Source organism: Homarus americanus, unplaced genomic scaffold, assembly GCF_018991925.1.
Source record: "Homarus americanus isolate GMGI-L3 unplaced genomic scaffold, GMGI_Hamer_2.0 scaffold9131, whole genome shotgun sequence".
Lineage (NCBI taxonomy): Eukaryota > Metazoa > Arthropoda > Malacostraca > Decapoda > Nephropidae > Homarus > Homarus americanus.
In genome coordinates this window covers 4,300-29,384 of record NW_024715934.1, presented here as the reverse complement: position 1 = coordinate 29,384, position 25,085 = coordinate 4,300, and the positions used below count along the sequence as shown (strand labels likewise).

The 25,085-nt window shown below is 45.0% G+C and overlaps 2 non-coding genes and 2 pseudogenes across 2 annotated transcripts; 2 read left to right on the top strand and 2 right to left on the bottom strand.

Annotated features, from left to right (window-relative positions):
- Positions 1–5,168: 5,168 nt before the first annotated feature.
- LOC121857988 lies at positions 5,169–5,288 on the top strand (annotated as a pseudogene).
- Positions 5,289–9,332: 4,044 nt separating this feature from the next.
- On the top strand, positions 9,333–9,495 carry LOC121857983. Its single transcript, XR_006087312.1, has one exon. It is a non-coding gene; the product is annotated as a U1 spliceosomal RNA (small nuclear RNA).
- A 677-nt stretch (positions 9,496–10,172) lies between these two features.
- Positions 10,173–10,390, bottom strand: LOC121857984 (annotated as a pseudogene).
- Positions 10,391–14,456: 4,066 nt separating this feature from the next.
- Positions 14,457–14,658, bottom strand: LOC121857986. Its single transcript, XR_006087313.1, has one exon. It is a non-coding gene; the product is annotated as a U2 spliceosomal RNA (small nuclear RNA).
- Between the last annotated feature and the right edge of the window lie 10,427 nt (positions 14,659–25,085).

Genomic DNA, 25,085 nt, shown 5'->3' with positions numbered 1-25,085 from the left:
AAAGACGACTTAAGTAATCACCACTCGATTAACCTACAAGGGAAAACAACAGAAGATATAGACTCAGAAATGGACAGATTGCACTCAGCAATAAAAACATCTATAACCAAACACACTCCTACTTCACACTTTAGAACATTACCCAACAACAGACTACCAGAAGAAGTTAAATTAATCCAGACCTATTACAATGAAATAAACAGGTATATGGAAAGACACGGCAGTAACAGATGGCTATATACGACACAGATAGCACTACAGATAAAATTAAGAGACGCATGTAAGGAAGCAAACAATAAAAAATGGAATGATATTATAATGGCGGCTGACATGACTAAAGACACAAAAACATTTTGGACTTCCATAAACAAGATGATGGGGCACAACAAGCAAAAAACACCATACATTAAAGACCAAAATGGAACAAAATTGCACGAGGAAAATGAACAAGAGTCAGCATTCAAAAGGGAATGGGTAAAAGTTTTTAAAATATCAGATGAGGAAAATGAAGATTTTGATAGTGAACACGAAGAAAGGATAGAAGAAGAAATGGGAAGACAAATACATAGAATCACCCCAAGGCAATATATAGACTATAACTTATTACCTAATAATCAAATAATAACCATGGGGAGAAATGATGCACTGTCTGAGGAAATTTAAGGAAAAAGCCCTGGGCTCACAGGTATTACACGAAATATGATCATGAATCTACCTGAAAACATTTTAAATACACTATTAAACATTTATAACGCATGCTTATAACTGGTTACTTTCCAGACAAACTAAAATATGCTAAAATGATATTTATTCCTAAAAGAGGTAGGACAATGAAATATTAAACTACTGGCCAATATCTTTATTAGAAATTACCGGGAAACTATTGGAAAAAATATTAAATTCAAGACTTATAGCCTTTTTAACACAACATGGGAAAACTAACAATAGACAACATGGATTTATGCCCAATAGAAATACCCTAACTGCAATAGCTACAATAACGGAAATAATTGCAATAGAAAAAAGCAAGGGTAACCAGATCAATATAATTTTAAGGGACGTTTCTAAGGCTTTTGATAAAGTTTGGCATTTAGGCTTAAAATATAAAATATTAAAACTGGGACTTAACGAATACTTGCTAAGAATATTGTGTAACTATTTAGATGATAGGAGAGCACAAATTCAAATTGGAAACTTTATGGGAACTATGTTTAATCTTGAGAGTGGAGTACCTCAAGGAGGATGCCTTTCTCCAACACTATATACAATTTATACCTCAGACACACCTCAACCTACCCCCTTTAGCGAATATGTAATGTTTGCTGATGATATTACTCAAATAGTATCATACCCAGGAAAATCAACTCAATTTATGGCACTCTACACGGTAAGAGCGATAAAAAACATAAATGATTTTGAGAAAAAATGGAAAATCAGGACAAATAAGAACAAATTCAAGATAATACCAATAGCCAAGATCAAAACAAGTCCAGTAATAGTCGACCAGGAACTATACCCATACGACACTGAAGGCAGGATGCTTGGACTAAAACTAACAAAAAGAGGATATATAACATACTTAAAAGATAAAGAACGACAGGCAAGAATAAGATTATCAAAAATAAAACGCTTTAAGAACCTTAGCATTAATAACAAAAGAAGATTTATATTGCCCTTGTCAAATCAATTATGGACTACCCACCCATCCCATTGAACACCCTTAGTAAAACGAGCATTAAAAGGTTACAAACAGTACAAAATATAGCCCTCAGATTTATATATAACATAAAATATACAGACCACATCAATAATGAACAGCTACACAAGAGAGCAAACCTCTTAGCAATCAATGTAGATATACACAACAAAGCTGTAAATATTTGGAAAAAAGTGACTGAACTTAACACAGAAACATATCAAAACTGGATAAATAATATAGACAACGAAGAATTCCAAGAACACAGTTGGTTTAAATCAGCCAGGAAGAAAGTAATTGAACCATCTCCTGCCCCAATATACATATAAAACATTAATAGAGAGAATAAAAGATGAGAGTGACCTACCAGCTCCACAAGAACCTGGCAGGCCTCTCCATACAGTGTACCTTTAGACTAACATAACTAATATTTAACATTTAACATTTAACATTTAACATTTAACATTTAACATTGAACTAACATCTTAGTAAAAAAAAAAAAAAAAAAAAAAAAATGTGACTACCCTCCCAGCTACACAAGGACCTGGGCCTCACTAACTCAAAAAAAAAAAAAAAAAAAAAAAATATATATATATATATATATATATATATATATATATATATATATATATATATATATATATATATATATATATATATATATATATATATATAATAATAATAATAATAATGTGATTACCCTCCCAGCTACATCAGCCAGGAAGAAGTAATTGAACCACCTCCTGCCCCAATATACACATTTACACATAAAACATTAATAGAGGAATAAAGATGAGAGTGACCAACCAGCTCCACTAAGAACCTGGCAGGCCTCTCCATACAGTGTACCTTTAGACTAACACAACTAACACTTAACTAACACCTCAAAAAAAAAAAAAATGTGACTACCCTCCCAGTTACACAAGGACCTGGGCGGGCTCACTAACTCCAACAATAATAAAAATAATAATAATAAGCAGCATTATATAAATAAACCAATATTAATACAAAGGTCTGACGACCCAAGGGAGCAGAACAAAGACAAAACACCAATAAGAAAGATGAAGCGATCTGGTTGAGCCCAGATTCTTTCTACTCCTACTGTATTTCAGTTTCACCACTTTTTCTTCAATTCCTAATAATCTTCTTTCACCTCTTAACTAATGACTTCGTATCGTAACGACCCCCTGACGGAGACACGATGATCCTCCCAATACTGGCCAGATATTTTGAAAATAATATTGATTATGTGTTAAAGGAACATCCTTCCTTCCTTAGGCTTTAGTAAGCCCCTTTATAATATTTATACTGTATATACTTTTCACACTTGCCAGATGATTCTGGTGTCATTGTACAGGGGTACCTAGTGACAGCACTAGGATCCCGCTTCCTCTATCAAGGAATAAACAATTGAAATTGAAATTGAAAATTGAACTAAAACATATTTGAGCCAGAACACAGAGAAATGGAAACCTACCAATAAAATCAACCTCAACTCATTAGACATAAACAACCCAATAATTGCCCCATTAACTCAAAATTATATTGCAAAAACAATAGCAGGTTTCAAGAATAAAGCACCTGGCATAAGCCAAATTAATAAAATCGTACTTCAAAACATTCCTCAGTCTATGATCGAACAGCTCAAAAATATATACAATGCCTCACTTGCAACTGGCTTTTTCCCTACCAAATTTAAATTAGCCAAAATCAGACTCATTCCGAAAGCAGGAAAGAACCATACTCAAGCAGAAAACTACAGACCTATATCATTATTGGAAACACCTGGTAAAATATTGGAAAAAATAATCAACAACAGACTGAGAAATTTTCTAGACCAAGAAAACAAATATAACCCGAGACAGCACGGCTTTCGAAAACACCGAGGAACCAACACAGCAATAGCTCTAATATATGAATCAATTGCAAATGCTGCAAGTAACAGAGACCAATGCAATATAATTCTGAGAGATGTTTCAAAAGCATTTGACAAAGTCTGGCATGAAGGACTGAAGTTAAAAATAATCAAATTGGACATGCCTACCAATATCACAGCACTATTATGTAATTTCTTAGATAACAGACAGGCCAAATTAATAATCGACAACCATCTAGGACAAACCTTCATCCTTCATAGCGGAGTTCCCCAAGGCAGTAATATATCGCCGACGTTATACACTGTATACACGGCAGATATGCCGCAACCACGTCAATCAGAATACATAGCTTACGCAGACGATGTAACACAGATAGTCAGGTACCCGGGAAAGTCCAAACAAATGATGGCTATTAGAACATGCAGAGAAATAGAGGTAATAAACGACTATGAACGTAAATGGAAGATAAAAACCAATGTACAAGAACTCCAAATAATTCACATCGCAAAAACAAAACCATGCCCTATTATTGTTAACAACCAACAAATACCATATGCTGCCAAGGGAAAAACATTAGGACTCAAGATATCCAGATGCGGAATAACACCCCACATTAACGAAAGATTAGCTATGGCAAGATCACAACTTACTAAGCTCAAAAGATTCCGCCAATTGGAAACCAACACGCAATTGCACCTATACAAAGCACTGATCAGACCACACTTAGAATACCCCCCGATACCTCTGAACACAATCTCAAGAACCAATCAACTCAAATATCAAGCAGTGCAAAATATAGCCCTCAGAAGAGCGGCAAAACACCAACCACCATACACACAAACAGTACAAGACATACACACAGAACACGGCATAGACCCACTCAACATCAGAATACACACCCAAGCAAATGTAATATGGGAAAATATCCAGCAAGAACAGGATCCCATACTAAACCAACTAATTGAGGAAAACAACAACACATCGCACGGATGGTGGCCTAGAAGCAGGAAAAATGATAACGAAGAACCAGAGCCTCTATATACAAAATAACAACAAAATAACAATAAAAAATAACAATAAAAATAACTAAGATGGGGATCATCCCTCCAGTGCCACAAGGACCTGGAGAGACCCCCCCCTAACAAAATATGCCCTCAGGACAACTTAGAACAACCTAGCTTAGCTTGGCTGAGACCGGCCTTCCCTAACCCCAAGAACCTCTAACGCAGCACAGTTACGGAAGACAAAAAAACCCGTCTCCGCAAGGTGGATAGCCCACCTGCTGTTAACCTTCTCCTCTACTTCCCACTTCTAAACTTTACCTTGTACTATACCCTTCTCCCACTCTCAGAGCCACTGCTCTCTTCTCTCCGTATAATCATCATCATCATCATCATCATCAGCTTTGGAATCGCTTTCTCGGCCTTTTGGCTAAGATCAAAGTGTAGTATATATTCTTATTTCTCTCTTTTGCTACTTCCATACTTAGTACTAGTTGCGGGACCTGCTTCTCGGCCTTTTGGCTAAGATCAAAGTGTAGTATATATTCTTATTTCTCTCTTTTGCTACTTCCATACTTAGTACTAGTTGCGGGACCTGCTTCTCGGCCTTTTGGCTAAGATCAAAGTGTAGTATCTGTTCTTATCAGCTTAATGGAGAGTACATAATCAGTGTTCTTTTTTACATAGAAGGAAGAGCACAGATTTGGACTTTCTGGGGGTGAAAGTAACAGAGTTACTCCTTTGTTGTTTTAGGTGGCGAGCAGGGAACCCGGTATTTCTCCATTGCTGTGGTTATTACTAATACCATGCAGTGAGAGGAAACATACCGGGGGGGCCTGCAAAGCCCCAAACCTGGTCTCACGGGACCCCACGTGGGTGCTTCTCACACGTGGCTATTCCCTCCTCTCTGTACTTCCTTACTTCGTACTGGCTGAGGGACCTGCACTCATAGAAGTGTATTCGTCCCAAAGTCCCTCCCCGGTAAACCATCACCTTGCGATCGAGTGGGTTTGTGATGGCGAAAGGGAGGTCGGTACACAACTCTCGGCCGATCCTCCAGGAATACCGTGATAGTGCGGGTACACCCTGGTAAGGGGGTTGTCATGTGTGTGTGGGTGTTCGTGTGGGTAAAGCAAGATGGACGACGAAGAGCCAAGGGGAAGAAACGAAGGAGATCGACAGCCGGAAAGAAGAAACCGAATGCTGACCATATGGTTCCCTGCACCACCATCCTTCAAATGCACAGAGAGGACACAGGGATGCCCATGGGAATGTGCGTCATCAGGGTGGTCTGGCTGCAAGCAATCACTAGTCCGACATCTAAAGGAAGCCCACAACAAGAAAATCAACGAATATATGAACATGTGTGCAGGGTGCTATCTGGTACTGACTATCCGGCCAAGCAATCACACGTGCATCCTCAACAGGCAGATGAGGGAGGAGCAAAGGGTTCCCCATTTTCGTTTCCAGTGCGACGTGCAATACTGCCCCTACTCTGCCCCAACAAAGAGAGGATTGAATAACCACAAGGTAGCAACACATGTACGGCAGTGGAGGAGGAGAGACAACCAACGTCAGGCGGAGCAACGACAGGGGAACCAACAGGCTGAAGGCAATCCAGCAAGCGCCCAGCCCTCACAGGAAGTTGGGGAAAATAGGGAAAACGAGCAGAGGGAGCAGCCACAGAATTACGAGCAACAGCAGCAAAGAGAAACACAAGGGCAACGAGAAAGGCACAGATGGACCCCTCCACCCAAGGATGGAGAAGTGGAAGGACCAGAGACACCACGCCCCGTCTCTATATAACGAACTTGGTCTTTCCCCCTTACAGGATCGTGTCCAGGAGTTTTACCTAAAAACTGCCGTTTCCATTCTACGGGATCCTAGGGGCAACTATGTCCAAACCAACTTGACTACTGCTGTTCGAGACCGACCTCCATCTAGAAGACAGTGGCGAGGGTCACTCATCCGAGCCCTTCAGGAACACGACCTCCTGCCTGATATTGTTGTCACCCCTGCTGTTGGTTCGTCTCCTTCTCCCTGGCTGGATTTTCAACCTGAAGTGATTGCCCTCGGTGGACCGCTTCCGAAATCCCAGGTGAACCCTGTTATTCTCCGCAAATACCACCTCTCCAGGATCGCTCACTGGTCCCCAGGTAGGGTCGTCCTCTACACTGATGGTTCTGTTGACCCCGCTACAGGTAGGGCCGGGGCTGGTGTCTACATCTCCCGTCCTCATGCCCCTGAGCCTATCAAACTGTCTCTCAGAGTTTCTGACGGGACATCCTCCACTCAGGCTGAACTAATAGCCCTCCTTGCTGACCTTCTCGCTGAGGAAGAAGCAGATGGTTTCTGCCCCTTGCTTGTCTGCTGCGATTCCAGGTCTGCTCTCGACGGGATCGCATTTGGATCTGGGGAAAATAAGGACCTCATCCTCCGAATACGAGGGTTAACATCCACACTTCAGGATGAAGGCCGTCCTGTGACATTCCTATGGATACCTAGTCATGTCGGTATCTTGGGGAATGAGGCAGCAGATGACCTTGCCAAGACTGGCTGCAACAAGGCCACACCTGACTACGTTGTTCCTCGAACACTCTTACAGATTAGGACCTAAATCCGCCGCAAACAGAGAGAAGCTCGGGAAGCAGCCATCCCCCTGGACTCCCCGCCCACATGGTACGATGTCCTCCGTAAACTTCCTAACTTCTCGTACATCTACGGGAAAGGGTCGCGGAGGAGGGACGTGATTGCTGCCCGTATCATCATTGGGTATGACTTTGCTTGGGAGATTGGTATCCCCACATCCCCTGAGCAACGCTCTTGTGCGTTATGCAGAAGACCCGACAGCCGCACCCTTATTCACTACCTCCTAAGATGTCCCCACACACAACGCTTCCGTGACGCCTGCTGGACCACCACTCCACGACCCCCTGACGGAGACACGATGATCCTCCCAATACTGGCCAGATATTTTGTAAATAATATTAATTATGTGTTAAAGGAACATCCTTCCTTTCTTAGGCTTTAGTAAGCCCCTTTATAATATTTATACTGTATATACTTTTCACACTTGCCAGATGATTCTGGTGTCATTGTACAGGGGTACCTAGTGACAGCACTAGGATCCCGCTTCCTCTATCAAGGAATAAACAATTGAAATTGAAATTGAATTGAATGATTTGTTTTGAGTAGTCGTGGGTCCCGAGAACTTGGTGTAGGGTGTCTGCTGGCTCGTATATCTCCTGGCGAGTGTCTACTCCTTTCCTCCTTCAATCCCGTTCTGATTTTCTTAAATTTAATTGTATCTACTCTTTCAATTCTATTGTATTTGGTGTTAATAAGTCCTGCATTTATCAGTTGGTCTATGTAGGATTCTTCTACCCTATCATCTTCGTAGGTAACTTTTACTGTGCCTTCCTTTATTTCCTGAAGAAGTCTGTCATTTGTTATTGTAGGTGGTGTGTTAACTGAGTAGAATCGGATGCCGATTCCAAAGCTGTTGCAATTAAATTAATGCACATTAGGTAATATTCTTACTTCGCTCACCTGTAAATTGGTGCAACAAGGATCTATCTCGAGTTTTGTTTGCAGATAAACATTCAAATTCCTTATACATCAACATTTAAAATCTATAATAACAAAAGTCGTAATTATGTAACCAATTAATTTACTATTCTTTACACTTCATGGCTATGTTACCATTTACAATTTTCAGTTTTCCTTAATCACTATCATTAATGCCTTCTTCCTTTGTTTAGGAGCTCTTATTGACCAGTGTTAGTGAAGGAAGAAACTGGCATGTTTGAGGGGCAGACTGAAGAACACATTTACTGTACTTTCCCCACGTAGAGTTACGCCCGTTGCCACTGTTTTTTTTACTATGGTACCACCAACAAACCCGCTGTTTTCATTTTATTTTATTTTATTTTTACATAGTAACTGGAAAACTAATTTCCGAAAAATATAAATTGCACTAGAAATGAAAGTGACTAAATGCGTGAGACGATTACTTTATGAACCTTGTATGCCAACCTTCATGAAAGAATGAAGCTCCGCCCAGAAAAGTAGTTCCTGAAGTATTTGTAAAATGATTACATAAGTATAGACATTTCTTGCATATAATTGAAGAAAATTTGGAATTGTATCAATTTCTAGTTTGGTTATTATTCAATTTCCCAATAAATGATACTGGGCTATATTGATCTTGTTACTATGCCAAAGAAAGTAGTTCCACAATGTTCAGTTTTATATTAGGAGGGATAGCCCTCACTAGATAGCAAGTTCCTCATAATTGATATTATAAGTAATACCCCAAACGACTTAATCGTGAGAGGGAGAAACTTAAGGTCAATTTGAGATAGAAGAAAACTTGGCTTACCTCTATACTTTAACAAACTTATCCTGGCAAATCAATCTAAAGATGGTGGTTGAGATACTATTAATTACTTTATTTTGGATCTAATTTGAAATCATCTTGATTTAGACACAAGAAAAACGCGAAAATAAATATCAATAGTTAACATTTTCTAGCCCAGTATGTTTGTAAATGAATAAAGTTTATAAAGCCAAACTTGTTTATTTCTATCACATGCTCTTATTTTTAATTTGGAAATTTTTATTTTAGCATACTACGAATTATAGAAAGAGTAATCATTTTATTTGTTTGTAAAATGAGGTAAATAACATAAAAAAGAAGGTTCAGCGCATTGATGGTCAGTCAAGTAAGGTTAGGGTTCAGGATGATGATGTTCGTGCATACTTACCTGGCACAGGAGATACCGTGATCACGAAGGCGGTTTTCCCAGGGCGAGGCTCACCATTGCACTCCGGTGATGCTGACCCTTGCGATTAACCCAAATGTGGTTAACTCGGGTGTGCAATTTTTGTTAGCGGGGGACTGCGTTCGCGCTATCCCCCTTATACATATCATAAGGGACTCTAAACGAAATATAAAGTAAGGTGCAGCGGCGTATTTGCACCGCTTAACAAGGTCTCTGTTAATAAATAGTACTTGATTTATGCTTAAGCGTCAGCGAAGAATTTTTTCTACGCTACTTTTACATGATTTGTATTTTGACAATTTTGTGTGAATGAAAAGATTTTCAAACTCTCCAATTGATGCCTAGTAACTCATAATACTGAAAGAAGTTTTTAATAGTCTGTTAGGAAAACGTGTTAATCTAAATTTTTTCCAGTATAATATCGAGACATTTTTTTGAGATTAAAAACTTTGATTGAGACAGAAAAAAGGAGTGTTATGTCCTCATGACACAATAGAGAACTTCAAAATATTAACTGTACTCATGTTGTGAAATGAGCCTGAACTTATCCTAATGTTATATCCAACGTTATCCTTGCCAGGTCCTAACACACCTCTTATCCATGTTTGTCACATCATACTCATGCATGTGTAACTCCGCATATTGTAACCTACCAAGGACCGAATAAACGGACAATTACATCCTGCTTTTTTGCAACCCAGAAAGAAGTCGCACCTGTGTCTGACCGTGACATATATACAGCGATTATAAGACATTATATGCCCATGGCCATCTTTAAATAAAATGTAATATATTTGCTTTAATTTCTCCCCATGGGGAGTGGACCGATCCCGGAGATACTGCAATACCGGGCCGATCCGCGGCAAAGGTGGAGCAAGCCCCTAGCACTTCGCCATGATCCAAAAATCAGTTTAATATCGAAGATCCCACATGGGGATCGTATCAGATATTAAGCTGATAAGAACATATTCTTTCTTCTATCTTGACTTTGGGTTTTTTTTCACCCTACATACTGTCTAGCCCCTGAGGTATGTTCTATATAAATCATTCTTGACCAGCGAATGGCATCACTTACACACAGTTTCCTGAAGAGGCGCAGGTATCCCTTTGATGCCAGTCTCTTCATCAGCTTCTCGTTCTCCGGGTCGTATGCTCCCAGGGGTCCCACTATGAATGCAGCCACCTTCACCTGCTGGTATTGTCTTCTCATCTCTGCTGCCAGTTCTGCATACTTTTCTTCTTTCCTCAGTCTTGCTTCTTTAAATGCCTCTTGTCCATTCTCGAATGGGCAGGTGACGTCGATCAGGATCACTTCTCGGTTCTTTTCAATCACCAGGTCTGGACGTCCATTGTCTGCTGCTCCTGGTACTCGTTCATTTGCCGACATGACCTTCCAATGTCGACCTTCTGCGGCTTTTCATACTCTATCCACCAGGGCATTATGTCGCTTTTGTATGGCTCGAGAGTGTATCATGCAGTGGTTTACTACATGTGGGAGCGTTTCTTCTCTATTGCACCGACGACATCTCCGATCCCTATTCTGGCCTCGCTTCGCTCCATTGACGGGGAGTAGGTTCAGTCTTGCTCGGTGTATGAAACGCCAGTCTGCGAAGGTTGTATACGCTCCATTTCGAACAAAAGCTGATGATGCTCTCTCTTGTGCTACGAGCTTCATCACTTTCCCTTGGTCAGGCTTATTCTGCAGAACTTCATCTCTCATCTGTCGTCGCTGGCTCCGGATGGTTTTGGCTACCTTCCTTCTATCTTTTTCTTCAATGATGGAGTCCGTGCATTTTATCTTGATGTTGTCTCCTCCCTCTGCTATCCAGGAAACCCCCATTCGGCCTGAGGCACACCTGGCTCTAGACCAGATGGTTTGGTGGTCTCCTCCTCGCGTTTGCATCTCTCCCTGTGTTAAGTACATGCATGCGTCGGTCATGCTTGGCTCCTGTCGTGTTGTCATTGTTGCCACTCGCCGGCATTCTTCTCTGGCTATTTCCCTGACGTCAGGATCCGGTGACGTGAGTAATTTATATGCGGTATCCACCAGGAAAATGTCAGAGTCTTCTGCCGCGAGTGGGACACCACACGCTCCAGCTTTACTGCTTCCGTACAAGTACTCATTCGACGCTCTTGACGGTAGATGTAGCGTGTGTTTAAGCATTGTCTTCATTTCGTTGTCCAGGTGTGCCCAGTCAGTTTTCCTCAGTTGCCAAGTCCTCATTGCATGCACTCCTGCCGGGAACATGAATGTCTTGACTGCATCTATTCTCTGCCACGGTGCTAGCTTGCTTGTCAGTATTTTGGTCCCGAGTTGCATTAGTTCCTCTACTGTTTGGATGTTTGGCAGAAGATGGAACCCAACTGGTCGTCCCAAGAAGAGCGTTGCTTCGCCATCGCTCTTCCATTGGATGGGCGTTTCTCCCACGTAGAACTGTGTCTGGCGCATTCCTCGAGGTCTTCGTCCAGACAGGTGCAATGATGAGCTTTTGCTAGGATTTAGGTCCAGTCCCATCATACTGCATTGTTCTGTTGCTATGTAGAGGAGTTGCTGTAGATTATCTTGCTGTTTTGTAATGATGGTTATATCGTCTGCATATGCTAAGCATGGGTGCTTGTGCTGTTGGTCCAGTATCATTCCTTCGGCCGCGATTTTCCGCAACAGTGGTTCGACCGCTATATTGAACAGGAGACCACTTATTGGGCACCCCTGTTGCACACCGCATTGCACTGGTATCTCTTCTGTTTCTCCTTCCTTTGTTAGTATTCTTGTCGTCTTGCCACTGATGATGTCTCCTGCTACTGTTTCAAAATCCCGTCCCACCCCTATACGGTTGAGCGCTCTTTTAATGAGGTCCAGTGACACTGAGCCAAATGCATTGGTCAAGTCGAGTGCTGCTATGCAGGTATCGCCATTGTTCCGTCGTGCATCGTCCATGTGATGTTGAAGTATGTAGTTGTGTTCTATCACCCCATCACTTGGCATGAATCCTTTCTGTGCGGCGCACAGTACCTCGTTGTCAACGAGCCACCTTCTGAGTCGTGCTGTGAGGCATCCCGTGTACACCTTGTATATTGTGCGGCTCAGTGTTATAGGCCTCCAATTTGAAACGACTTCTGGGTTACCACCTTTTTTGGGGACAAGTATTGTTCTGTATCGTTTCCAGGAGACTGGTATTCTCTTGGCTCTGAGACACACGTTGAATATGGCTGCCATAACTCGGCAGCTTGGGTCAGCCTTTCTCCAGTTCTCATATGATATTCTGTCTTCACCTGGTGACGAATTCTCTGCTGCTGCTAGTTTTGTAAATACTTCCTTCTCTGTGAAGGGCTGCATTTCCATCTCTGGTCTGTCGTGTGGCGGTTCGGGAATGTGCTCCACGGTATTTAGGTCACAATCCTTTTCAACCATCATGTGTTGGAAGTGTTCCTCTATTCTCTCCTTGCTTATTTCACATCTTGCGCCGTTCCCTTCGGCAATTAGCCGTATTGCTCGGCGACGGTTGTATTTGTACAGCCTCTGGATCTGTTTGCAATCATTGGCATCGGTGATTTTCCTGGTCGTGTTCTGTCCTTGAGAGATGTTTATCCTGTTTGCCGCTTGTATTGCTACCTCGATCTCAATCAGTACTTCTTCAAATCTTGCCCAGTCCGGGTTCCGCTGGATCTCATACACTGTGCCCAGAAACGGCTCCAGTATCCATGTCTCCTCAGCTTCATCTCGCTCTTCATTTGGTTCAGGAGTTATGCCAATCTGCTCCTGTATGTTGCCTTCACCACTTAGTGTTTGAGTTGCTTCACTTTGCGATAGTGGTGTAGGGGATTCACTGAGATTACTTTGGCTTCCTTCATTTGTTTCTTGACTTTGCATTATCTGTTCCCCTGTTCGGGTACTGTCTCCACCATGTTCTTCATCGGGGCTTAGAGGTGACAGTGGCATTCTTGGCATGGGCAAGAGGGGTGTCAGGTCCCCTGGGTGCTGTGATTCCTCTCTTGGTGAGGGTTCATTTTGGAGCAGCTGGCTCGGCGTTATCGACCTCAGTCGCGTTTCTTGATCGTCTGGGCTCAGTGGTGACACTGGTGTACTTCTCCCAGAGACGGGGCGTGGTGTCTCTGGTCCTTCCACTTCTCCATCCCTGGGTGGAGGTGTCCATCTGTGCCTTTCTCGTTGCCCTTGTGTTTCTCTTTGCTGCTGTTGCTCGTAATTCTGTGGCTGCTCCCTCTGCTCGTTATCCCTATTTTCCCCAACTTCCTGTGAGGGCTGGGCGCTTGCTGGATTGCCTTCAGCCTGTTGGTTCCCCTGTCGTTGCTCCGCCTGACGTTGGTTGTCTCTCCTCCTCCACTGCCGTACATGTGTTGCTACCTTGTGGTTATTCAATCCTCTCTTTGTTGGGGCAGAGTAGTGGCAGTATTGCACGTCGCACTGGAAACGAAAATGGGGAACCCTTTGCTCCTCCCTCATCTGCCTGTTGAGGATGCACGTGTGATTGCTTGGCCGGATAGTCAGTACCAGATAGCACCCTGCACACATGTTCATATATTCGTTGATTTTCTTGTTGTGGGCTTCCTTTAGATGTCGGACTAGTGATTGCTTGCAGCCAGACCACCCCGATGACGCACATTCCCATGGGCATCCCTGCGTCCTCTCTGTGCATTTGAAGGATGGTGGTGCAGGGAACCATATGGTCAGCATTCGGTTTCTTCTTTCCGGCTGGCGATCTCCTTCGTTTCTTCCCCTTGGCTCTTCGTCGTCCATCTTGCTTTACCCACACGAACACCCACACACACATGACAACCCCCTTACCAGGGTGTACCCGCACTATCACGGTATTCCTGGAGGATCGGCCGAGAGTTGTGTACCGACCTCCCTTTCGCCATCACAAACCCACTCGATCGCAAGGTGATGGTTTACCGGGGAGGGACTTTGGGACGAATACACTTCTATGAGTGCAGGTCCCTCAGCCAGTACGAAGTAAGGAAGTACAGAGAGGAGGGAATAGCCACGTGTGAGAAGCACCCACGTGGGGTCCCGTGGGACCAGGTTTTGGGGCTTTGCAGGGCACCCCCGGTATGTTTCCTCTCACTGCATGGTATTAGTAATAACCACAGCAATGGAGAAATACCGGGTTCCCTGCTCGCCGCCTAAAACAACAAAGGAGTAAACTCTGTTACTTTCACCCCCAGAAAGTCCAAATCTGTGTTCTTCCTTCCATGCAAAAAGAACCTGATTATGTACTCTCCATTAAGCTGATAAGAACAGATACTACACTTTGATCTTAGCCAAAAGGCCGAGAAGCAGGTCCCGCAACTAGTACTAAGTATGGAAGTAGCAAAAGAGAGAAATAAGAATATATACTACACTTTGATCTTAGCCAAAATGCCGAGAAGCAGGTCCCGCAACTAGTACTAAGTATGGAAGTAGCAAAAGAGAGAAATAAGAATATATTTTATTTAAAAGAATGATACATTGTTTTTTATTTACAATAGTTTGGGTATTCCAGTAATTTGTGACAATTGGCTGACTATCTATTACATTTTATACATAATGTTCCTATTCCACTAACTAGAACCTATTCTTTCTTCTATCTTGACTTTGGGTTTATTTCACCCTACATACTGTCTAGCCCCTGAGGTATGTTCTATATAAATCATTCTCGACCAGCGAATGGCATCACTTACACACAGTTTCCTGAAGAGGCGCAGGTATCCCTTTGATGCTAGTCTCTTCATCAGCTTCTCGTTCTCCGGGTCGTATGCTCCCAGGGGTCCCACTATGAATGCAGCCACCTTCACCTGCTGGTATTGTCTTCTCATCTCTGCTGCCAGTTCTGCATACTTTTCTTCTTTCCTCAGTCTTGCTTCTTTAAATGCCTCTTGTCCATTCTCGAATGGGCAGGTGACGTCGATCAGGATCACTTCTCGGTTCTTTTCAATCACCAGGTCTGGACGTCCATTGTCTGCTGCTCCTGGTACTCGTTCATTTGCCGACATGACCTTCCAATGTCGACCTTCTGCGGCTTTTCGTACTCTATCCACCAGGGCATTATGTCGCTTTTGCATGGCTCGAGAGTGTATCATGCAGTGGTTTACTACATGTGGGAGCGTTTCTTCTCTATTGCACCGACGACATCTCCGATCCCTATTCTGGCCTCGCTTCGCTCCATTGACGGGGAGTAGGTTCAGTCTTGCTCGGTGTATGAAACGCCAGTCTGCGAAGGTTGTATACGCTCCATTTCGAACAAAAGCTGATGATGCTCTCTCTTGTGCTACGAGCTTCATCACTTTCCCTTGGTCAGGCTTATTCTGCAGAACTTCATCTCTCATCTGTCGTCGCTGGCTCCGGATGGTTTTGGCTACCTTCCTTCTATCTTTTTCTTCAATGATGGAGTCCGTGCATTTTATCTTGATGTTGTCTCCTCCCTCTGCTATCCAGGAAACCCCCATTCGGCCTGAGGCACACCTGGCTCTAGACCAGATGGTTTGGTGGTCTCCTCCTCGCGTTTGCATCTCTCCCTGTGTTAAGTACATGCATGCGTCGGTCATGCTTGGCTCCTGTCGTGTTGTCATTGTTGCCACTCGCCGGCATTCTTCTCTGGCTATTTCCTTGACGTCAGGATCCGGTGACGTGAGTAATTTATATGCGGTATCCACCAGGAAAATGTCAGAGTCTTCTGCCGCGAGTGGGACACCACACGCTCCAGCTTTACTGCTTCCGTACAAGTACTCATTCGACGCTCTTGACGGTAGATGTAGCGTGTGTTTAAGCATTGTCTTCATTTCGTTGTCCAGGCGTGCCCAGTCAGTTTTCCTCAGTTGCCAAGTCCTCATTGCATGCACTCCTGCCGGGAACATGAATGTCTTGACTGCATCTATTCTCTGCCACGGTGCTAGCTTGCTTGTCAGTATTTTGGTCCCGCGTTGCATTAGTTCCTCTACTGTTTGGATGTTTGGCAGAAGATGGAACCCAACTGGTCGTCCCAAGAAGAGCGTTGCTTCGCCATCGCTCTTCCATTGGATGGGCGTTTCTCCCACGTAGAACTGTGTCTGGCGCATTCCTCGAGGTCTTCGTCCAGACAGGTGCAATGATGAGCTTTTGCTAGGATTTAGGTCCAGTCCCATCATACTGCATTGTTCTGTTGCTATGTAGAGGAGTTGCTGTATATTATCTTGCTGTTTTGTAATGATGGTTATATCGTCTGCATATGATAAGCATGGGTGCTTGTGCTGTTGGTCCAGTATCATTCCTTCGGCCGCGATTTTCCGCAACAGTGGTTCGACCGCTATATTGAACAGGAGACCACTTATTGGGCACCCCTGTTGCACACCGCATTGCACTGGTATCTCTTCTGTTTCTCCTTCCTTTGTTAGTATTCTTGTCGTCTTGCCACTGATGATGTCTCCTGCTACTGTTTCAAAATCCCGTCCCACCCCTATACGGTTGAGCGCTCTTTTAATGAGGTCCAGTGACACTGAGCCAAATGCATTGGTCAAGTCGAGTGCTGCTATGCAGGTATCGCCATTGTTCCGTCGTGCATCGTCCATGTGATGTTGAAGTATGTAGTTGTGTTCTATCACCCCATCACTTGGCATGAATCCTTTCTGTGCGGCGCACAGTGCCTCGTTGTCAACGAGCCACCTTCTGAGTCGTGCTGTGAGGCATCCCGTGTACACCTTGTATATTGTGCGGCTCAGTGTTATAGGCCTCCAATTTGAAACGACTTCTGGGTTACCACCTTTTTTGGGGACAAGTATTGTTCTGTATCGTTTCCAGGAGACTGGTATTCTCTTGGCTCTGAGACACACGTTGAATATGGCTGCCATAACTCGGCAGCTTGGGTCAGCCTTTCTCCAGTTCTCATATGATATTCTGTCTTCACCTGGTGACGAATTCTCTGCTGCTGCTAGTTTTGTAAATACTTCCTTCTCTGTGAAGGGCTGCATTTCCATCTCTGGTCTGTCGTGTGGCGGTTCGGGAATGTGCTCCACGGTATTTAGGTCACAATCCTTTTCAACCATCATTTGTTGGAAGTGTTCCTCTATTCTCTCCTTGCTTATTTCACATCTTGCGCCGTTCCCTTCGGCAATTAGCCGTATTGCTCGGCGACGGTTGTATTTGTACAGCCTCTGGATCTGTTTGCAATCATTGGCATCGGTGATTTTCCTGGTCGTGTTCTGTCCTTGAGAGATGTTTATCCTGTTTGCCGCTTGTATTGCTACCTCGATCTCAATCAGTACTTCTTGCCCAGTCCGGGTTCCGCTGGATCTCATACACTGTGCCCAGAAACGGCTCCAGTATCCATGTCTCCTCAGCTTCATCTCGCTCTTCATTTGGTTCAGGAGTTATGCCAATCTGCTCCTGTATGTTGCCTTCACCACTTAGTGTTTGAGTTGCTTCACTTTGCGATAGTGGTGTAGGGGATTCACTGAGATTACTTTGGCTTCCTTCATTTGTTTCTTGACTTTGCATTATCTGTTCCCCTGTTCGGGTACTGTCTCCACCATGTTCTTCATCGGGGCTTAGAGGTGACAGTGGCATTCTTGGCATGTGCAAGAGGGGTGTCAGGTCCCCTGGGTGCTGTGATTCCTCTCTTGGTGAGGGTTCATTTTGGAGCAGCTGGCTCGGCGTTATCGACCTCAGTCGCGTTTCTTGATCGTCTGGGCTCAGTGGTGACACTGGTGTACTTCTCCCAGAGACGGGGCGTGGTGTCTCTGGTCCTTCCCCTTCTCCATCCCTGGGTGGAGGTGTCCATCTGTGCCTTTCTCGTTGCCCTTGTGTTTCTCTTTGCTGCTGTTGCTCGTAATTCTGTGGCTGCTCCCTCTGCTCGTTATCCCTATTTTCCCCAACTTGCTGTGAGGGCTGGGCGCTTGCTGGATTGCCTTCAGCCTGTTGGTTCCCCTGTCGTTGCTCCGCCTGACGTTGGTTGTCTCTCCTCCTCCACTGCCGTACATGTGTTGCTACCTTGTGGTTATTCAATCCTCTCTTTGTTGGGGCAGAGTAGTGGCAGTATTGCACGTCGCACTGGAAACGAAACTGGGGAACCCTTTGCTCCTCCCTCATCTGCCTGTTGAGGATGCACGTGTGATTGCTTGGCCGGATAGTCAGTTCCAGATAGCACCCTGCACACATGTTCATATATTCGTTGATTTTCTTGTTGTGGGCTTCCTTTAGATGTCGGACTAGTGATTGCTTGCAGCCAGACCACCCCGATGACGCACATTCCCATGGGCATCCCTGCGTCCTCTCTGTGCATTTGAAGGATGGTGGTGCAGGGAACCATATGGTCAGCATTCGGTTTCTTCTTTCCGGCTGGCGATCTCCTTCGTTTCTTCCCCTTGGCTCTTCGTCGTCCATCTTGCTTTACCCACACGAACACCCACACACACATGACAACCCCCTTACCAGGGTGTACCCGCACTATCACGGTATTTCACCAGTTCTCTGGGGAGGGACTTTGGGACGAATACACTTCTATGAGTGCAGGTCCCTCAGCCAGTACGAAGTAAGGAAGTACAGAGAGGAGGGAATAGCCACGTGTGAGAAGCACCCACGTGGGGTCCCGTGGGACCAGGTTTGGGGCTTTGCAGGCCCCCCCGGTATGTTTCCTCTCACTGCATGGTATTAGTAATAACCACAGCAATGGTGAAATACTGGGTTCCCTGCTCGCCACCTAAAACAACAAAGGAGTAACTCTGTTACTTTCACCCCAAGAAAGTCCAAATCTGTGCTCTTCCTTCTATGTAAAAAAGAACACTGATTATGTACTCTCCATTAAGCTGATAAGAACAGATTTTATTTAAAAGAATGATACATTGTTTTTTATTTACAATAGTTTGGGTATTCCAGTAATTTGTGACAATTGGCTGACTATCTATTACATTTTATACATAGTGTTCCTATTCCACTAACTAGAACCTATTCTTTCTTCTATCTTGACTTTGGGTTTATTTCACCCTACATACTGTCTAGCACCTGAGGTATATTCTATATAAATCATTCTCGACCAGCGAATGGCATCACTTACACACAGTTTCCTGAAGAGGCGCAGGTATCCCTTTGATGCCAGTCTCTTCATCAGCTTCTCGTTCTCCGGGTCGTATGCTCCCAGGGGTCCCACTATGAATGCAGCCACCTTCACCTGCTGGTATTGCCTTCTCATCTCTGCTGCCAGTTCTGCATACTTTTCTTCTTTCCTCAGTCTTGCTTCTTTAAATGCCTCTTGTCCATTCTCGAATGGGCAGGTGACGTCGATCAGGATCACTTCTCGGTTCTTTTCAATCACCAGGTCTGGACGTCCATTGTCTGCTGCTCCTGGTACTCATTCATTTGCCGACATGATCTTCCAATGTCGACAGCCGCCGCACAGCACGCACAAAGTACTCCCTGCATCCACCGGGGCAAATTTATGTCAAAGCACTGCATGGCTCAGGGGAGTGTATCGTACGGTGGTTTTACTACATGTGGGAGCGTTTCTTCTCTATTGCACCGACGACATCTCCGATCCCTATTCTGGCCTCACAGCACAGCTCCATTGACGGGAGTAGGTTCAGTCGTCTTGCTCGGTGTATGTGAAACGCCAGTCTGCGAAGGTTGGCCATATACGCTCCATTTCGATCAAATGCTGATGATGCTCTCTCTTGTGCTACGAGCTTCATCACTTTCCCTTGGTCAGGCTTATTCTGCAGAACTTCATCTCTCATCTGTCGTCGCTGGCTCCGGATGGTTTTGGCTACCTTCCTTCTATCTTTTTCTTCAATGATGGAGTCCGTGCATTTTATCTTGATGTTGTCTCTTCCCTCTGCTATCCAGGAAACCCCCATTCGGCCTGAGGTACACCTGGCTCTAGACCAGATGGTTTGGTGGTCTCCTCCTCGCGTTTGCATCTCTCCCTGTGTTAAGTACCTGCATGCGTCGGTCATGCTTGGCTCCTGTCGTGTTGTCATTGTTGCCACTCGCCGGCATTCTTCTCTGGCTATTTCCCTGACGTCAGGATCCGGTGACGTGAGTAATTTATATGCGGTATCCACCAGGAAAATGTCAGAGTCTTCTGCCGCGAGTGGGACACCACACGCTCCGGCTTTACTGCTTCCGTACAAGTACTCATTCGACGCTCTTGACGGTAGATGTAGCGTGTGTTTAAGCATTGTCTTCATTTCGTTGTCCAGGTGTGCCCAGTCAGTTTTCCTCAGTTGCCAAGTCCTCATTGCATGCACTCCTGCCGGGAACATGAATGTCTTGACTGCATCTATTCTCTGCCACGGTGCTAGCTTGCTTGTCAGTATTTTGGTCCCGAGTTGCATTAGTTCCTCTACTGTTTGGATGTTTGGCAGAAGATGGAACCCAACTGGTCGTCCCAAGAATAGCGTTGCTTCGCCATCGCTCTTCCATTGAATGGGCGTTTCTCCAACATTCCTCGAGGTCTTCGTCCAGACAGGTGCAATGATGAGCATTTGCTCGGATTTATGTCCAGTCCCATCCTACTGCATTGTTCTGCTGCTATGTAGAGGAGTTGCTGTAGATTATCTTGCTGTTTTGTAATGAAGATTATATCGTCTGCATATGCTAAGCATGGGTGCTTGTGTTGTTGGTTCAGTATCATTCCTTCGGCCGCGATTTTCCGCAACAGTGGTTCGACCGCTATATTGAACAGGAGACCACTTATTGGGCACCCCTGTTGCACACCGCATTGCACTGGTATCTCTTCTGTTTCTCCTTCCTTTGTTAGTATTCTTGTCGTCTTGCCACTGATGATGTCTCCTGCTACTGTTTCAAAATCCCGTCCCACCCCTATACGGTTGAGCGCTCTTTTAATGGGGTCCAGTGAAACTGAGCCAAATGCATTGGTCAAGTCGAGTGCTGCTATGCAGGTATCGCCATTGTTCCGTCGTGCATCGTCCATGTGATGTTGAAGTATGTAGTTGTGTTCTATCACCCCATCACTTGGCATGAATCCTTTCTGTGCGGCGCACAGTACCTCGTTGTCAACGAGCCACCTTCTGAGTCGTGCTGTGAGGCATCCCGTGTACACCTTGTATATTGTGCGGCTCAGTGTTATAGGCCTCCAATTAGAAACGACTTCTGGGTTACCACCTTTTTTGGGGACAAGTATTGTTCTGTATCGTTTCCAGGAGACTGGTATTCTCTTGGCTCTCAGACACACGTTGAATATGGCTGCCATAACTCGGCAGCTTGGGTCAGCCTTTCTCCAGTTCTCATATGATATTCTGTCTTCACCTGGTGACGAATTCTCTGCTGCTGCTAGTTTTGTAAATACTTCCTTCTCTGTGAAGGGCTGCATTTCCATCTCTGGTCTGTCGTCTGGCGGTTCGGGAATGTGCTCCACGGTATTTAGGTCACAATCCTTTTCAACCATCATTTGTTGGAAGTGTTCCTCTATTCTCTCCTTGCTAATTTCACATCTTGCGCCGTTCCCATCGGCAATTAGCCGTATTGCTCGGCGACGGTTGTATTTGTACAGCCTCTGGATCTGTTTGCAATCATTGGCATCGGTGATTTTCCTGGTCGTGTTCTGTCCTTGAGAGATGTTTATCCTGTTTGCCGCTTGTATTGCTACTTCGATCTCAATCAGTACTTCTTCAAATCTTGCCCAGTCCGGGTTCCGCTGGATCTCATACACTGTGCCCAGAAACGGCTCCAGTATCCATGTCTCCTCAGCTTCATCTCGCTCTTCATTTGGTTCAGGAGTTATGCCAATCTGCTCCTGTATGTTGCCTTCACCACTTAGTGTTTGAGTTGCTTCACTTTGCGATAGTGGTGTAGGGGATTCACTGAGATTACTTTGGCTTCCTTCATTTGTTTCTTGACTTTGCATTATCTGTTCCCCTGTTTGGGTACTGTCTCCACCATGTTCTTCATCGGGGCTTAGAGGTGACAGTGGCATTCTTGGCATGTGCAAGAGGGGTGTCAGGTCCCCTGGGTGCTGCGATTCCTCTCTTGGTGAGGGTTCATTTTGGAGCAGCTGGCTCGGCGTTATCGACCTCAGTCGCGTTTCTTGATCGTCTGGGCTCAGCGGTGACACTGGTGTACTTCTCCCAGAGACGGGGCGTGGTGTCTCTGGTCCTTCCACTTCTCCATCCCTGGGTGGAGGTGTCCATCTGTGCCTTTCTCGTTGCCCTTGTGTTTCTCTTTGCTGCTGTTGCTCGGAATTCTGTGGCTGCTCCCTCTGCTCGTTATCCCTATTTTCCCTAACTTCCTGTGAGGGCTGGGCGCTTGCTGGATTGCCTTCAGCCTGTTGGTTCCCCTGTCGTTGCTCCGCCTGACGTTGGTTGTCTCTCCTCCTCCACTGCCGTACATGTGTTGCTACCTTGTGGTTATTCAATCCTCTCTTTGTTGGGGCAGAGTAGTGGCAGTATTGCATGTCGCACTGGAAACGAAAATGGGGAACCCTTTGCTCCTCCCTCATCTGCCTGTTGAGGATGCACGTGTGATTGCTTGGCCGAATAGTCAGTACCAGATAGCACCCTGCACACATGTTCATATATTCGTTGATTTTCTTGTTGTGGGCTTCCTTTAGATGTCGGACTAGTGATTGCTTGCAGCCAGACCACCCCGATGACGCACATTCCCATGGGCATCCCTGCGTCCTCTCTGTGCATTTGAAGGATGGTGGTGCAGGGAACCATATGGTCAGCATTCGGTTTCTTCTTTCCGGCTGGCGATCTCCTTCGTTTCTTCCCCTTGGCCCTTCGTCGTCCATCTTGCTTTACCCACACGAACACCCACACACACATGACAACCCCCTTACCAGGGTATACCCGCACTATCACGGTATTCCTGGAGGATCGGCCGAGAGCTGTGTACCGACCTCCCTTTCGCCATCACAAACCCACTCGATCGCAAGGTGATGGTTTACCGGGGAGGGACTTTGGGACGAATACACTTCTATGAGTGCAGGTCCCTCAGCCAGTACGAAGTAAGGAAGTACAGAGAGGAGGGAATAGCCACGTGTGAGAAGCACCCACGTGGGGTCCCGTGGGACCAGGTTTGGGGCTTTGCAGGCCCCCCCGGTATGTTTCCTCTCACTGCATGGTATTGGTAATAACCACAGCAATGGTGAAATACTGGGTTCCCTGCTCGCCACCTAAAACAACAAAGGAGTAACTCTGTTACTTTCACCCCAAGAAAGTCCAAATCTGTGCTCTTCCTTCTATGTAAAAAAGAACACTGATTATGTACTCTCCATTAAGCTGATAAGAACAGATTTTATTTAAAAGAATGATACATTGTTTTTTATTTACAATAGTTTGGGTATTCCTGTAATTTGTGACAATTGGCTGACTATCTATTACATTTTATACATAATGTTCCTATTCCACTAACTAGAACCTATTCTTTCTTCTATCTTGACTTTGGGTTTATTTCACCCTACATACTGTCTAGCCCCTGAGGTATGTTCTATATAAATCATTCTCGACCAGCGAATGGCATCACTTACACACAGTTTCCTGAAGAGGCGCAGGTATCCCTTTGATGCCAGTCTCTTCATCAGCTTCTCGTTCTCCGGGTCGTATGCTCCCCGGGGTCCCACTATGAATGCAGCCACCTTCACCTGCTGGTATTGTCTTCTCATCTCTGCTGCCAGTTCTGCATACTTTTCTTCTTTCCTCAGTCTTGCTTCTTTAAATGCCTCTTGTCCATTCTCGAATGGGCAGGTGACGTCGATCAGGATCACTTCTCGGTTCTTTTCAATCACCAGGTCTGGACGTCCATTGTCTGCTGCTCCTGGTACTCGTTCATTTGCCGACATGACCTTCCAATGTCGACCTTCTGCGGCTTTTCGTACTCTATCCACCAGGGCATTATGTCGCTTTTGCATGGCTCGAGAGTGTATCATGCAGTGGTTTACTACATGTGGGAGCGTTTCTTCTCTATTGCATCGACGACATCTCCGATCCCTATTCTGGCCTCGCTTCGCTCCATTGACGGGGAGTAGGTTCAGTCTTGCTCGGTGTATGAAACGCCAGTCTGCGAAGGTTGTATACGCTCCATTTCGAACAAAAGCTGATGATGCTCTCTCTTGTGCTACGAGCTTCATCACTTTCCCTTGGTCAGGCTTATTCTGCAGAACTTCATCTCTCATCTGTCGTCGCTGGCTCCGGATGGTTTTGGCTATCTTCCTTCTTTCTTTTTCTTCAATGATGGAGTCCGTGCATTTTATCTTGATGTTGTCTCCTCCCTCTGCTATCCAGGAAACCCCCATTCGGCCTGAGGCACACCTGGCTCTAGACCAGATGGTTTGGTGGTCTCCTCCTCGCGTTTGCATCTCTCCCTGTGTTAAGTACATGCATGCGTCGGTCATGCTTGGCTCTTGTCGTGTTCTCATAGTTGCCACTCGCCGGCATTCTTCTCTGGCTATTTCCCTGACGTCAGGATCCGGTGACGTGAGTAATTTATATGCGGTATCCACCAGGAAAATGTCAGAGTCTTCTGCCGCGAGTGGGACACCACACGCTCCAGCTTTACTGCTTCCGTACAAGTACTCATTCGACGCTCTTGACGGTAGATGTAGCGTGTGTTTAACATTGTCTTCATTTCGTTGTCCAGGTGTGCCCAGTCTGTTTTCCTCAGTTGCCAAGTCCTCATTGCATGCACTCCTGCCGGGAACATGAATGTCTTGACTGCATCTATTCTCTGCCACGGTGCTAGCTTGCTTGTCAGTATTTTGGTCCCGAGTTGCATTAGTTCCTCTACTGTTTGGATGTTTGGCAG